This window comes from Callorhinus ursinus, unplaced genomic scaffold (genome assembly GCF_003265705.2).
Source record: "Callorhinus ursinus isolate GAN/ISIS: 27379988/994484 unplaced genomic scaffold, GSC_fseal_2.0 scaffold7, whole genome shotgun sequence".
NCBI classification, from domain to species: Eukaryota; Metazoa; Chordata; class Mammalia; order Carnivora; family Otariidae; genus Callorhinus; species Callorhinus ursinus.
In genome coordinates, this window is record NW_027397069.1 from 75,319,781 (window position 1) to 75,333,420 (window position 13,640).

The window sequence follows — 13,640 nt, forward strand, 5'->3', positions numbered from 1 at the left end:
TAACTCTCTCTTTGTCTCTAAAATAAATAATTAAATCTTTAAAAAAAAGTTCTGAGAAAGCAGTGGTCAGCTCCACTCACCATGGCACCTCTAGGCCTTACTCAGTCTCTTTGACCCAGTTATTTGGTGAATTGGCGAATTTTAAGTTCTTCAAGGCAGCTAGTAAACACATTATGCTTCCCCGGAAGTCCCAGAACCCCTAGAACAGCACTACCTACACTCGGGCACTTGCTGAGTGAACAATTTTCAAACAAGAGAGCATCTGGTGCCTGATTGGTCTGTGCTCTCTGATAGAAATAAAAAGATTAAACATACTTCATTCTTTTAGAGGAAAAAGCAAGGTAAGACCTGTCAGCAGAACCCAATGGCTTATGCTTTCTTTTCCTTGGCAAACACCTGACCTGGCCTTAGTAAACAGAATGCTGTTTCTGAAATTTCTACACACACATACCCTTTCATTTTGCCTTTATGGCAACACACTTTTCCTTGAGGATGTTACAAGTCAATCTTTTAAAAGTGATGTCATTTTTTTTCTCAAGAGGGTTAATGATATTATCTGTTAAGAAAATGACACACACTTCTATACTCTTGGCAGCTGCTAACTATTTATAAACACGATATCCCTTCATAGCAAATAAACCAAATCTTGGATAAGCAGAAAATTGCCTTTGTCCTCTTGTGAGGGGTCACTGAATCCTGGTCTGGGTTCATCAAGTTTGAATACACAGAGGTGGAGTTTGGGTCAGATGAGCACAGACAGATTCTTCAACAACTGCCCTACTAACAAAATGCGACTTACAGAGGGGCACAGGAAGAAAGAGGCAGACACAGATCCCCTTAATGGAAGCAAGGCTTTTTCATTTCTACCTGTTTATTCTCTGCCCAAAGTGAAATATGAAGCTATGTTTTGCAGTTGATTCTTTCAACACTTGAAGAATTCACTGATTATGTAAACATCTCTATTCAGAGTAAGCAGCTTTTGCAAAGAAGAGGAAATATGACATCTAGACCAGTGCTTCTCAAACTATCTGTAGTGAAAGGTTATGTTTTTCCTAATCTCTTGAAGACTGATACTTTTGTAGATTACAATACAAATGTCACAGCAATGACAAATTGCTACAAAAGTTTCCAAGTAATAATAATGAGTGCCATTTTTTGAGCAGCAACTATTTACCAGCACTGTATTCAACTCTTTCATACAGTGGGTCACCTTGAATCATCTTCAAAATAATCCTATGTGAATAATCTCCAATTTGCACCCATTTGGGCACATGAAGCTTGCCCAGTGCTAGAGAGCTGATGAGGAGCAGACCAGTGATTTGAACTTAGATATTCTCTTAGTTATTCTGAAAAATATACTTGTGTATTGTGGCTGATGGCAGGGAATTTGTCAGCAGGGATTAACTGGAGAGGCTTGCCCGGCACCATCTCTGCTCATTCCCGACACAGTTGGCAAGGGGTCGGGGAGAAGGCCCCACAGTCGGGGTGGGGGGAGAAGACTAATCAGTGATGAGGAAATAGGTGAGGGGAAGAAGAAATTACACATTAGGCAAAAGTAAAATTAAAATGAGAGGATTGCAGAAGGGCAAGTGAGAAGAAAATGTAGCCAGTAGAGGCCAAGAAGGACAAGAGTAGAAAAGGAATCAAAAAGGTCATCCGTGAACAAAACCTGTTTAAGCAACACCGTGAGGAGCGGCGCCTCCACCCTTCAGTTCCAGAAGTTTTATGGTGCTATCACACTGTCTGTCCTTCCTCTAAGAGCTAAGGTTATTTTAAGGAGATGGATCAGGAAGTTCAGGACACACCCATCCCTCTTCCGTCTCAGTCTCACTCAATACCTGCTGGACAGAGTCAGGTCTCAAGAACCTCAGGCCTCCCAGGGGGTGACTCAAAGACACACCCATTCCCCTCTGCCCACACATTATGCAAGACTGCTCAGATGTTCTTTTGACAAATTTCCAAAATCAACTGGGTCAGCAAGTGGATTTGATTTAATGCTTTCACCCACTCTGCTAACATTGCCTTTATTAGATCTGAACTCATCCCTTCCTTCCAGAAGGCTATCTTCCACCAGGCTTGCACAGATGCATTCCCTGACCAGGTTTTCAAAGGCATAGCCCCCTCCTCAAACACTCCAGCTACCTCTACCACCTTACCCTGCTGGATCTCCAGCACGGACCATCACATCCTGAAGGCAGCCGCTTCCTGACAACTCCAGCAGGGCATATGCAATGGATTGAAGCAAAAGCCATTCTCCAGTAACTTGTCCTAGGTCACAGTTGTCCCTTTGGAGGGCACACAAAACAAGCCTAAACTTTCTGGGATACACACACATACACACTACTGTTTAAGAGCAAGGGCTTGAGAGCCAGCAGACTCATATCAATATCCTTGCTTTGTCACTTATTAGCTGTGTGACCTTGGGCAAGTTAATGAACCTTTCGGAGCCACCATTTCTTCACTGGAAAACTGGGGAGCCTATGAACATCCCTGGGTTCCTGTGAGGATTTCTTTTATTGGGGTATAATTGAAATTACATTATATTAGTTTCAGGTATACAATGTAATGATTCAATATTTGTATATATTGCAAAATGATCACAAGAAATCCAGTTAACATCCATCACTACACATAGTTACAAAATTGTTTCTGTTGTGATAAGAACTTTCAGGAGCCATTCTCCTAGCTACTTGCAAATATGAAATACAGTGTTATCAACTACAGTCAGCATGCTGTACATTATCTCCCTATGGCTTAATTCATTCTATAACTAGAAATTTGTATCTTTGGACCCCCCCCCCAACTTCACCCATTTTGCTCACCCTCCACCCTCCACCTCAGGCATGAACTGTGGTGGGGTTGTGGGCGTGTTTTATGTGTCTTTTCTTTTCTTTTCTTTTTTTAGATTCCACATATAAATGAGATCATGTAGTACTTATGTTTTTCTGTCTGATTTATTTCACTTAGCACAATGCCTCAAGGTCCATCCATATTATCATAAATGGCAAGATAATTCATTCTTTTTATGGCTTAATAATATTCCTCTATGTGTGTATGCACGTGCCACATTTTCTTTATCCATTCATCCATTCCATTCCATGGACATGCTGTGAGGATTAAATAGGCTAATATAAGGAGTATCTGGGTGGCTCAGTCGATTAAGCTTCCGACTCTTGATTTCGGTTCAGGTCATGATCTCAGGGTCATGAGATCAAACCCCGCGTTGGGCTGAGCATGGAGCCTGCTTAAGATTCTCTCTCTCCCTCTCCCTCTGTCCCTGCTTGGGCATGTGCTGTCTCTCTCTTAGGAAAAAAAAATGAGCTAATGTATGTAAATTTCTTAGCCCAGTGCCTGGCACATAGCAAGTACTCATCAAATGGACTAAGAATTTCCTCTGAGTCCTTTCTCTTAGCAAAATATCCCTCGTCCCTTCAACTATTCCTCATACTTTGTGGTTTTCAGTCCCTGCCCCATCTTTTTAAATGGGCCAGCCACCTTTTAAATGGGCAATGTCCCATTTAAACAACCTTTTGATTGGACTGTGTCCAAAACTAACTATACTCCTTGAAATATGGCCCAGGGACCCCTGAGTGTCTCAGTCGTTAAGCGTCTGCCTTCGGCTCAGGTCATGATCCCAGGGTCCTGGAATCAAGCCCCACATCAGGCTCCCTGCTCAGCGGGAAGCCTGCTTCTCCCTCTCCCAGTCCCCCTGCTTGTGTTCCCTCTCTCGCTGTCTCTCTCTCTCTCTCTCTGTCAAATAAATAAATAAATAAAATCTTAAAAAAAGAAAGAAAGAAATATGGTCCAAACAGCAGAGAGTGAAAAGATCACACCTCCTCCCCCTGGATACTGGCTTTTAGTAAGTCCACCTCTGCCAGCACAAGACGTTTTCCATCAATACCATCCTATTAACACAAATGGACATGTGCTGCTATTTGCCTTGATTCATTATCTGTGAAATCTTTTAAGAAGAAAAAAGAGGAACTTACACTTATACCTTCTAAAAGCCATCTTTCTTTGTGCTTTGATGATCATCCTAGACTGAAGGAAATCTGAGCCACCTCAGAGGACATCAGAAATTGGGATAGAGTGAAAGATTTCAGACAAATGACCAGGCAGGAATACTGATGTGGGCTCTGGGGACCCACAAGCGTGGGAAGAGGAGTGGCTGCCCACTCTTGACTCAGCTGTAAGCTATGCCCCAGGAGAGCGGGTTTCATAGAGGCAAGTAGCTAGAGAGACCATGTGTACAGTGGGTCACGAAACACTCAGGAAGGGGCTTGTTACAGGTGTGGTCAGTGGGGCAAGGGGAAGTGCTAGCCGGGAGGAAGTGTAGCCCCATGTGCAGGTGAAGGTGAATGGCCCTTGGGCTTTTCCAAAAGGGTCTCAGCTATAAAGCTGCAGCCTCAGCTGGTGGGAATCCCATTTTCCAGGTGGCCAGGGGAGAGGTGACTGGCTGGCTCAAAATGCCTTTTGATGACACCCGAAGTGGTTCCCAGTAGTTTGGAGGGGACAGACCACATTCCAATTACAACCTTGAAAGCCCTTCATGTTAAACTCAGTACTGAGGGAGGCTTGACTAGGGCAGCCCATTTGCCAGAAACCATCCAAGTTCATGTATAATGAGGCTATCTTGGTACACACACCAAATGCAGCACATGCCTGAGCAAGCTGTGTGAAATACCCCTTATGCTATAACCAGGAAGGGCAGAGGAAACAAAACAGAAAATAACTCCATAAAAACAAATCTCTTCTGAGACAAATTCCAAGGTTTTCACCTTCATTGTACAGATTGCTGTCCTGTTTCTTCTGTCTTTAAAACTTTGATCTGAAACATATAATCCATTTTCCACTGAAGTATTTTGTCCTCTTAAAAAGTGATTTATCCTTTCTCTGTCATGGTTTCCCTAATTTTCAAAACATGCAAAAATCATTCCAGAACCACAACCTGGCAACTTAACAGTGCTAATAGTTCTAGATGTTACCAAGACTCTTCCTAATTTATAAATGACTAAGTTCATTTCTAGTCAACCTCAGAAGTCTCACAAGTGTTAAACAAAAGTACTAGATCTATGATCCAAAGACTTGGGCTCGTAAGCTACTTCCCAGCAGTGGAAAATGTTTGCAAACATTTCACCTCCACAACTCCATTTCTTCCTCTGTAAAATGGGAAATGATCTCTACTCTTCTTTCCTCACACTTTTGTTGTGAGGCTCAAGGAAGATCAAGCAACAAGGAGGTGTAAATGGTTATATTTTTATTTTCAGAAATAAGCCCATTCTCAACCACAAGCATCTTTATTTTTGAAGTGCATCAAGCGCAAAAGCTACCTGATGAACCCAACAGGCAAGACCTCTTACACAGTTGCATGTCTACAGTTTATCAGCCTTTTTTCCACTTGCTTTAGAAATCATGCTAACTCCCTTCAACCTGACAAGATGAAACTCAATCGCTGTCCAACCTCCCTGTTGTCACAGCCCCCCAGGACCGCTCCATTCACAGTTTTTAGGGTCATATAGAAAGTGTGGGCGTGTTTTTCACTTTTTAAAAATTGTGGTAAAATACACATCACATAAAATGTACTGTTGCAATACCATTTCCAAGTATACAGTTCAGGGTCATTAAGAACATTCACATTGTTGTGCAATCATCACCACCGCGCTGGGATGGGTCAGTACAAAGTCCAGCTTGCAGAGAGGGCAATGAGAGAAGGCAACCCACAGAATTCTTCTCATCTTGCAAAATTGAAACTCTGTCCCCATTAAACACTAACTCCCCATTCTCCCTTCCCAATCCCTGGCCACCCCCTTCCACTTTCTGTCTCTATGAGTTTGACTGTTCTAGGTACCTCATATAAGTGGGATCATACAGTATTTGCGCTTCTGTGACTGGCTGATTTCCCTTAGCATTATTCCCTCAAAGTTCACCCATGTTGTAGCATGTTGCAGAATTTCCTTCCTTTTTAAGGTTGAATCATAGTTCATTGTACATACAGTATACGACAGTTTGCTTAACCATTCATCTGTTAATGGACTTTGGGTTGCTTCCATGTGTCAGCTATTGCGACTAATGCTGATATGAACATGGGAGTACAAATATCTCTTTGAGACCCTGCTTTCGATTCTTTTGAGTATGTACCCAGAAATGGAATTGCCGGATCATATGGTAATTCCATTTTTAATTTTTTTCCACAATGGCTATACCCTTTCACATTCCCACCAATAGTGCCCAAGGGTTCCAATTTCTCCACATGCTTGTCAACACTTTTATTTCTTGTTTTTATGTTAGCAGTCATCCTCATGGGTGTGAGGTGGTATCTCATTGTAGTTTTGATTTGCTTTTCCCTGATGATGAATGATGTTGAACATCTTCTCATGTGCTTATTGATCATTTGTATATCTTCGTTAGAGAAACGCCTGTTCAAGTCCTTTGCCTATTTTTGAATCAGGTTGTTTTTTAATTATTGATTTTTAGCCTTCTCTACTTATTCTAGACATTAACCCATTATTAGTTATATAATTTGCAAATATTTTCTCCCATTCTATAGATTGTCTTTTTACTCTGTGGATAGTGTCTTTTGATGCATAAAATTTTTAAATTTTCATAAAGTCCAATTTGTCTATTTTTCTTCTGTTCCTTTGCCTTTGGTGTCGTATCCAGGAAATCATTGCCAGATCCAGTGTCTTGTATTTTTGTCCTATGTTTTCTCCTAAGAGTTTTATTGTTTTAACTCTAACATTCAGGTCTTTCATGAATTTTGAGTAAATTTTTTATACAAAAAGGTATCACTTCATTCTTTTGCATGTGGATCTTCAGTTTTCTCAGCACCATTTGTTGAGGACTAGCCTTTCCCCATTGAATGGTTGTGGTACCCTTATCGAAAATCATTTGACCATATATGTGAGGGTTTATTTCTTTTTCTTTTTTTTTTAAAGATTTTATTTATTTATTTGACAGAAAGAGACACAGCGAGAGAGAGAACACAAGCAGGGGGAGTGGGAAAGGGAGAAGCAGGCCTCCTGCTGAGCAGGGAGCCCAATGCCGGGCTTGATCCCAGGACCTTGGGATCATGACCTGAGCCGAAGACAGACGCTTAGCCATCTGAGCCACCCAAGCACCCCTGTGAAGGTTTAGTTCTGAGCTCTGTATTCTATTCCATTGCTCTATAAGTCTGTCTTTATGCCACTACCACACTGTTTTGATTACTGTGGCTTTGTAGTAAGTGTTGAAATCAGGAAGCGTTTGTCCAGTCTTGTTCATTTTCAAGGTTTTTTTTTTTTTTTTTGGCTCTTCAGATAGCCTTGAGATTCCATATGAATTTTAGGATGTGTTTTTTTATTTTTGAAAAATATCATTGGGTTTTTGATAGGGATTGCAATGAACCGGCATATTGCTTTGGGTAGCATGGACATTTTAATAATACTAAGCCTTCCAATCCCTAAACATGGAATGTGTTCACATATTTTTTATGTCTTCTTTAATATCCTTCAGCAATGTTTTCTAGCGTTCATTGTACAAGCCTTTTACCTCCTTGGTTAATTCCTAAGTATTTTATTCTTTTGATGCTACTGTAAATTAAATTGGTTTTGTAATTTTCTTCTCAGCTTGTTCATTGTTTGTGTATAGAAAAGCAACTGTGTTTTGTGTGTTGAGTTTGTGTTCTACTATTTTGCTGAATTCATTTATTAGTTCTAATAGTTCGTGTGCATGTGTGAGTGTATGGAATTCTTAGGATTTTTCTCACATAAGACCATACCATCTGCAAACAGAGATAACTTACTTCTTCCTTTACAATTTAAATGCCCTTTGTTTCTTTTTCTTTCCTAATTGCTCTGGCCTGAACTTTCAGTACTATATTGAGCAAAAGTGGTGAAAATGGGTATCCTTGCCTTGTTCCTGATCTTAGAGGAAATGCTTTCAGTCTTTCAACATTGAGTATGATGTTTGTATGGGTTTTTCATATGTGACTTTTAGTATGTTGAGGTAGTTTGTATTCCTAATTGTTGAATGTTTTTATCATGAGAGGGTGTTGAATTTGTCAAACAATTTTTCTGCATCAATCGAGATGATCCTGTGTTTTTTTCCCTTCATTCTTTGATGTGGTGCTTTGCACTGATTGACTTGCATATGTTGAACCATCCTTGCATTCCTGGAATTAATCCCATTTGGTCAATGCTGTATAATCCTTTTAATATGCTGCTGAATTCTATTTGCTACTATTTTGTTGAGGATTTTTGTATCAGTGTTCGTAAGAGATATTGATTGGTCTATGGGTTTCTTTTCTTGTAGTGTCTTTGTCTGGCTTTGGTATCAGAGTAATGTTGGCCTTATATAATGAGTTAGGAAGTGTTTTCTCCTCTTCAATTTTTTGGGAAAGTTTGAGAATGATTGGTATTAGTTCTTCTTTAAATGTTTGGTAAAATTCACCAGTGAAACCATTGGGCCCAGGGCTTTTCTTTGTTAGATTTTTGATTACTGTTTCAATTTCCTTAATGTATAGGTTTATTCAGATTTTCCTTCTTCATGATTTGGTTTTAGTACGTTTTGTGTTTCTAGGAATTTGTCCATCTCAGCTAGGTTATCCAATTTATTGGCATACATTGTTCATAGTACTCTCTCAAAATCCTTTTTATTTCCATTGATTTGGTAGTAATGCCCCACTTTCATTTCTTATTTTAGTAATTTTAGTCTTCTCTTTTTTTTCTTAGTCAAGGAGACAAAGGTTTGTCATTTTATTCATTTTTTTCACTCAACTTTTAGTTTCATTGATTTTCTCTATTGTTTTTCTATTTTCTATTTCACTTATCTTTCCTCTAATCTTCATTTCCTGCTTTGTGCTAGCTTTGGGTTTATTTCTGCTTTTTCTAGTTCTTCCTCCATGCACATTTGTGCACAGCTCCCACAAGACCCACTCTTCCTCCACTGTATGGTATTCCTTTTGCCTTTTCTGGGCATTTTTTCCAGCATGATTTTCCCAGCCCTACTGCATCCTGACTAGCCAAGCAAGTGATTATAGATAGTTAGAAAATATGCACCAGAAGAAACGAAAGAACAGCTGCAAATGAACTTTCCAGCAGATTAATCTAAAATTTCTGCATACACCACACAAACTTCACCAAAGAGGATTCAGTTAATACAGTCTACATGCTTCTATTAGTTGGATATAATCATTTGTGTAAGAATAATGTAATTCTTAAAGTATTCATGAAACTGTATGCTTCAGTAATAAGATTAGTAGTCAAGTCCAGTTTATTTGCCTTATTGTCACTATGATTAAAAAGCAAACTCCCACAGGAGATGGAATTTCAAATTATTCGATTTAACTCTCTGCAGGAAATAGAAAAAGATTCTTTAAAATGTGTGTTATGCTGGGTGCCTGGGTGACTCAGTTGGTTAAGCCTTCAGCTCAGGTTGTGATCCCAGGGTCCTGGGATCAAGCCCTGTGTTGGGCTCCTTGCTCAGCAGAGAACCTGCTTCTCCCTTTCCCTCTGCCCATCCCCCACTTGCGCTCTCTTTCTCTCAAATAAATAAATAAAATATTTTTTAAAAATCTCATAGATTCTCATATTCTTGCAAGAATTAAAAGAGAAAACAGATGCTTAGGAATCTAAAGAACTATCTCCTAGTGAAACAGGAGCATGAGGTTATTGAATCATTAAATTGGGCCATCTGGTTTGAAGGGGAATCATGAGGACTGACACTTCATGGCCCAAGACAGGTCTAGTGCTAAATTCAGTAGCAGAAACTCCTTTCTTTTTGCAGTGTAATCTATGCTGGCAATACTCACCAGGGAAGGGAACTATAGATTTCTAAACCATTATCAGAAAAGGAAGTTCTAGACCCTCCCCCACCACACCCCCAACTTCAGTCATGCAGCGAGAAGTTACTGAGTCAGACCAGCTGAGCTGGGGTCTGCAGAGCAGAGAGGTGGGGGATGTGGAGGCCAAAGGCAGAAAAAGATCAACACTATGACTCTTCACACTGGTTTGAAAAACTTAAGATGAGAGTTCATTCAAGACACTCATCCCATATATTGTGAATTGCTAAGATTTTGGCTCTGTCTTAAGAAATCCTCAAGAAATATTAAAATACCAACAATAATGCTATATAGTAAATACAGACATTGTAACTTCCCAAGTAACCTCATAGTGTTTGGGAAGTAGTGGAGAGAGGGCTCCAAGGTGATTGACAGTAATGTTTCTGCAAGCAGTGGGCTCCTAAATGCCCTTGGGAAAATACTGGTCTGGGGGAGAATTTAAGCAAGTGACACTGGCTGCAAACTTTTGACTAATCAAGGCAGGGCAGTTTTCAAAAACAGAAGTGCCCTAAAATCAAGGACTTAAACTTTGTTGTTAAGAAATTCAGCAGAGACTCATACAGATGAGTCCTGCTCCTAATTGCCCAAAGGACACTTAACTAGCCTCTACCATGTATGTATCTGATTCCGTCTCCTAAGAAATGTGTACAGAACATTTACAATTGTGCCAGAAGCTCTTTAAATTATTATGCTTTTTTATTCACTACTATTGCCTTCATATGAAGTAAATATGTTTCAAGTGTTTATTTGTGAATTAATACTTTGTAATTCAGAACAGATTGTAAATTCCTTCAGGGGACAGAGACTGGCACAGAGACAATGAAATCTTTGGGTGGAAAAAGTCCTCATCTCCCTCAACATCCAGCCTATGGTCTCATATGAACAGAAGTTTAATAAATAATAGTTGAAATAATTTATAAAAATACTATAAAAGATATGTATATTTCACAAAGTAAAATACTATGCATTGCCAAGTTGTATAAGTAGGTAATGAATTTAGTAATTTTAAACTAAAAGAAAAAAGTCAAATTACAGGGTTTTTTTAATGCATCTTAAACTTGGGTGCTTAAAGAAAAGCACTATTAAATTCTGCTCTCACATGATCACAGACAAGATAACTGTGTTACTGTGGGCTGCCACGTTTAGGAAGGACATAAATATTCAACAAATATTTGTTGAACTTTCATTAAGATGTGCAAAGCACAAAGATTTATGCAGATTCAATTCAGACCCCGAAAAGTAATTCCAGCCCTGACTACCAGGGGGCACCCTAAGCAAGCATATCTGAGTGCCTGGTAGAAAGGAAGAGGGCCAGGTGGTTTCTCTCCAACACCCCTGTGTGAGGCGATCCTAGCTCAGAGAGCAACAATGCAGTCAAGTCTCTCTCCACTGTACACCTTTTTTGCTAGAAATGTTACTAGCATGTGGAAATGAGACCTGTCAAATGAGAATTCAGCTTTAATCTGTTTGGCATACATGCATATGTACATATACATGGACATTTTCGCCTGAAATTATCCTAAATGCAATCTTTCTTGAAACTAAATGAGAAGCAAACAATCTTTACAAATAAAAAGTAAATCATATGATTAAGATCTAAGTTGTCTACCTAGAAAATGTACAATGTGACAGGTGTAGTAAAGAAATCACTGTTTTCTTAATTCTGCTTATCTTTACACAATATCATTTTTAATGTTTTTATTGTAGTAAAATATACATAACATAAAATTTATAATTTGACCTTTTTTAATTGTACAGTTCTGTGGAATTAAGTACATTCACAATGTTCTGCAACCACCACCACCATCTGTCTGCCCAACTTTTTCACCTTCTCAAACCGAAACTCTATTCCCACTAAACACAAATTCTCCATTCTCTCTTCCCCCAGCCCCTGGCAACCACCAATGTACTTTCTGTCTCTATGATTTAGACTACTCTAGGTACCTGACATAAGTAGAATCATACAGTATTTGTCTCTTCTGTGACTGGTTTATGTCACGGAGGAACTTCCAGTTACAAAACAAACCAGTCACAGGGACGAAAAGTACAGCATAATGTATTACGGTCAGTGATACTGTAATAACTTTGCATGGTGACAGACGGTAACTACATTTATTGCTACGGCCATTTCATAATGTATATAATTGTCAAGTCACTATGTTATATACCTGAAACTAATATTAATATTGTATATCAACTATAGTTCAATTAAAAGTAAAAATAAAGAGACGCCTGGGTGTCTTAGTCCTTAGGCTTCTGACTCAATTTCGGCTCAGGTCATGGTCTCTGGTGGTAGGATCCAGCCCCACACAGGGCTCCGCACTCATCGGGGAGTCTGCTTGAAATTCACTCCCTCTCCCTTTGGCCCTTCCTACGCCCCCCCCGACTCACACACTCTCTCTCTGTCTCTCTAAAAGTGAATAAATAAATCTTTAATAATAAATAAATAATAAATAAGTAAAATAGAGAAAACTATTTGAAGACCTTATAGAACAGTATTTCTCAATTAAAAAAAACTAAGTCTACATGACCACCACCTACTACATACATACACCTTCAAGTTCTATAAGGAAGTAGATATTTTAGATGTGCCTTCAGAAGCTTAGTTTTCTTTCGTCCCTGGGATAACCTTAAGTTCAGATCACAACTGAATAAGTAAATTCCCTAGGACAAGCACATAGCTAATCAGAACAGATCTAAACTCTAATAAAGGTGACCAATGGAAGCTGTTCCCTGGAAATTTGAAAACAATCAAAGACTCTAATTTTGCCACATTCTTGGAATAAATCCATCACTCATAAAGGGAATTCTGGGATCATTTTCAGCTTCTAGAATGGTCAACAAAATTTCCTTCCTTCCTTCCTTCCTTCCTCCTTCCTCCCTCCCTCCCTCCCTCCCTCCCTTCCTTCCCTTGCCCAGGCCAGGCCCCATGCTAAACCCTGAGGACGCAAAAGCAAATCCTGAGGCGTGGAGGGAACGCAGAGTCACCTAAACTGAGTTGAGACAATAACAGACAGGGATGGGATTCCTTCCTTGCTCGGTGGCCTTTTGTAGTTGGCTTTCCTTTGAAGTGTGTGCAATACAAACTCTGGGGAGGAAAGAAGATGTTAAAACCTTCACCCCAGTCTGGGCAAGCAGGCTAGGCCTTGCTCTAGCATCTGGTCACTAGCACCAATGAGAATGAGTGACCTGCAGGGACACCTTCCCTGTCACCTCGGGCAGGGCCAAGTCTCAAGTGCAGCGGAAAAAGTTCTTTAAAAAAAACACACACACACGCACACACACACAAAAGAATCCCTGTGACCGCCGGCTAAATTAAGTGTGTTTGACGGGAACCAGGCTCGCGGCCACTATTTATAGCTCCTCGGCTCCCTTCCCGGGACGCGCTCCAGCCTCTGCCCGGGCGCGGCCCTCGACAGCATCCACGCTGCGGCCCGGGCTCTTCTTTGGTGGATTCGGCCAGGTTACGTGGGCACCCCCTGCTCAGTGGCCCCTGACCCGCGCTGGCTGTCTAGAATCGCGTCCCCCGGCGGCCCAAGACGCCCCAACGCCCACGCGCCCCCCGGCTCAGGAGCGCCGCCAGAGCTGCGGCTCGGCCCTGCGAGGGCAGGCGTGAGCTGGATCGCCGGGCGGGCGCACGTGCGCGCGAGGGGTGTCCCTGGAGCCGGCAGGACGGAACGAGTGCGCCCTTTGCTCGCCCTCGCCCCCCGCCCTTCGTCGGCCTTGTGCTTTCAGTGGAGACAGACGGGAGGCCCGCGGGAGCCCGGTGGCGGGAAAGAGCCCTTGCTCCACATCCGGAGCAGGAGGGCGCTCCCGTGGGTGG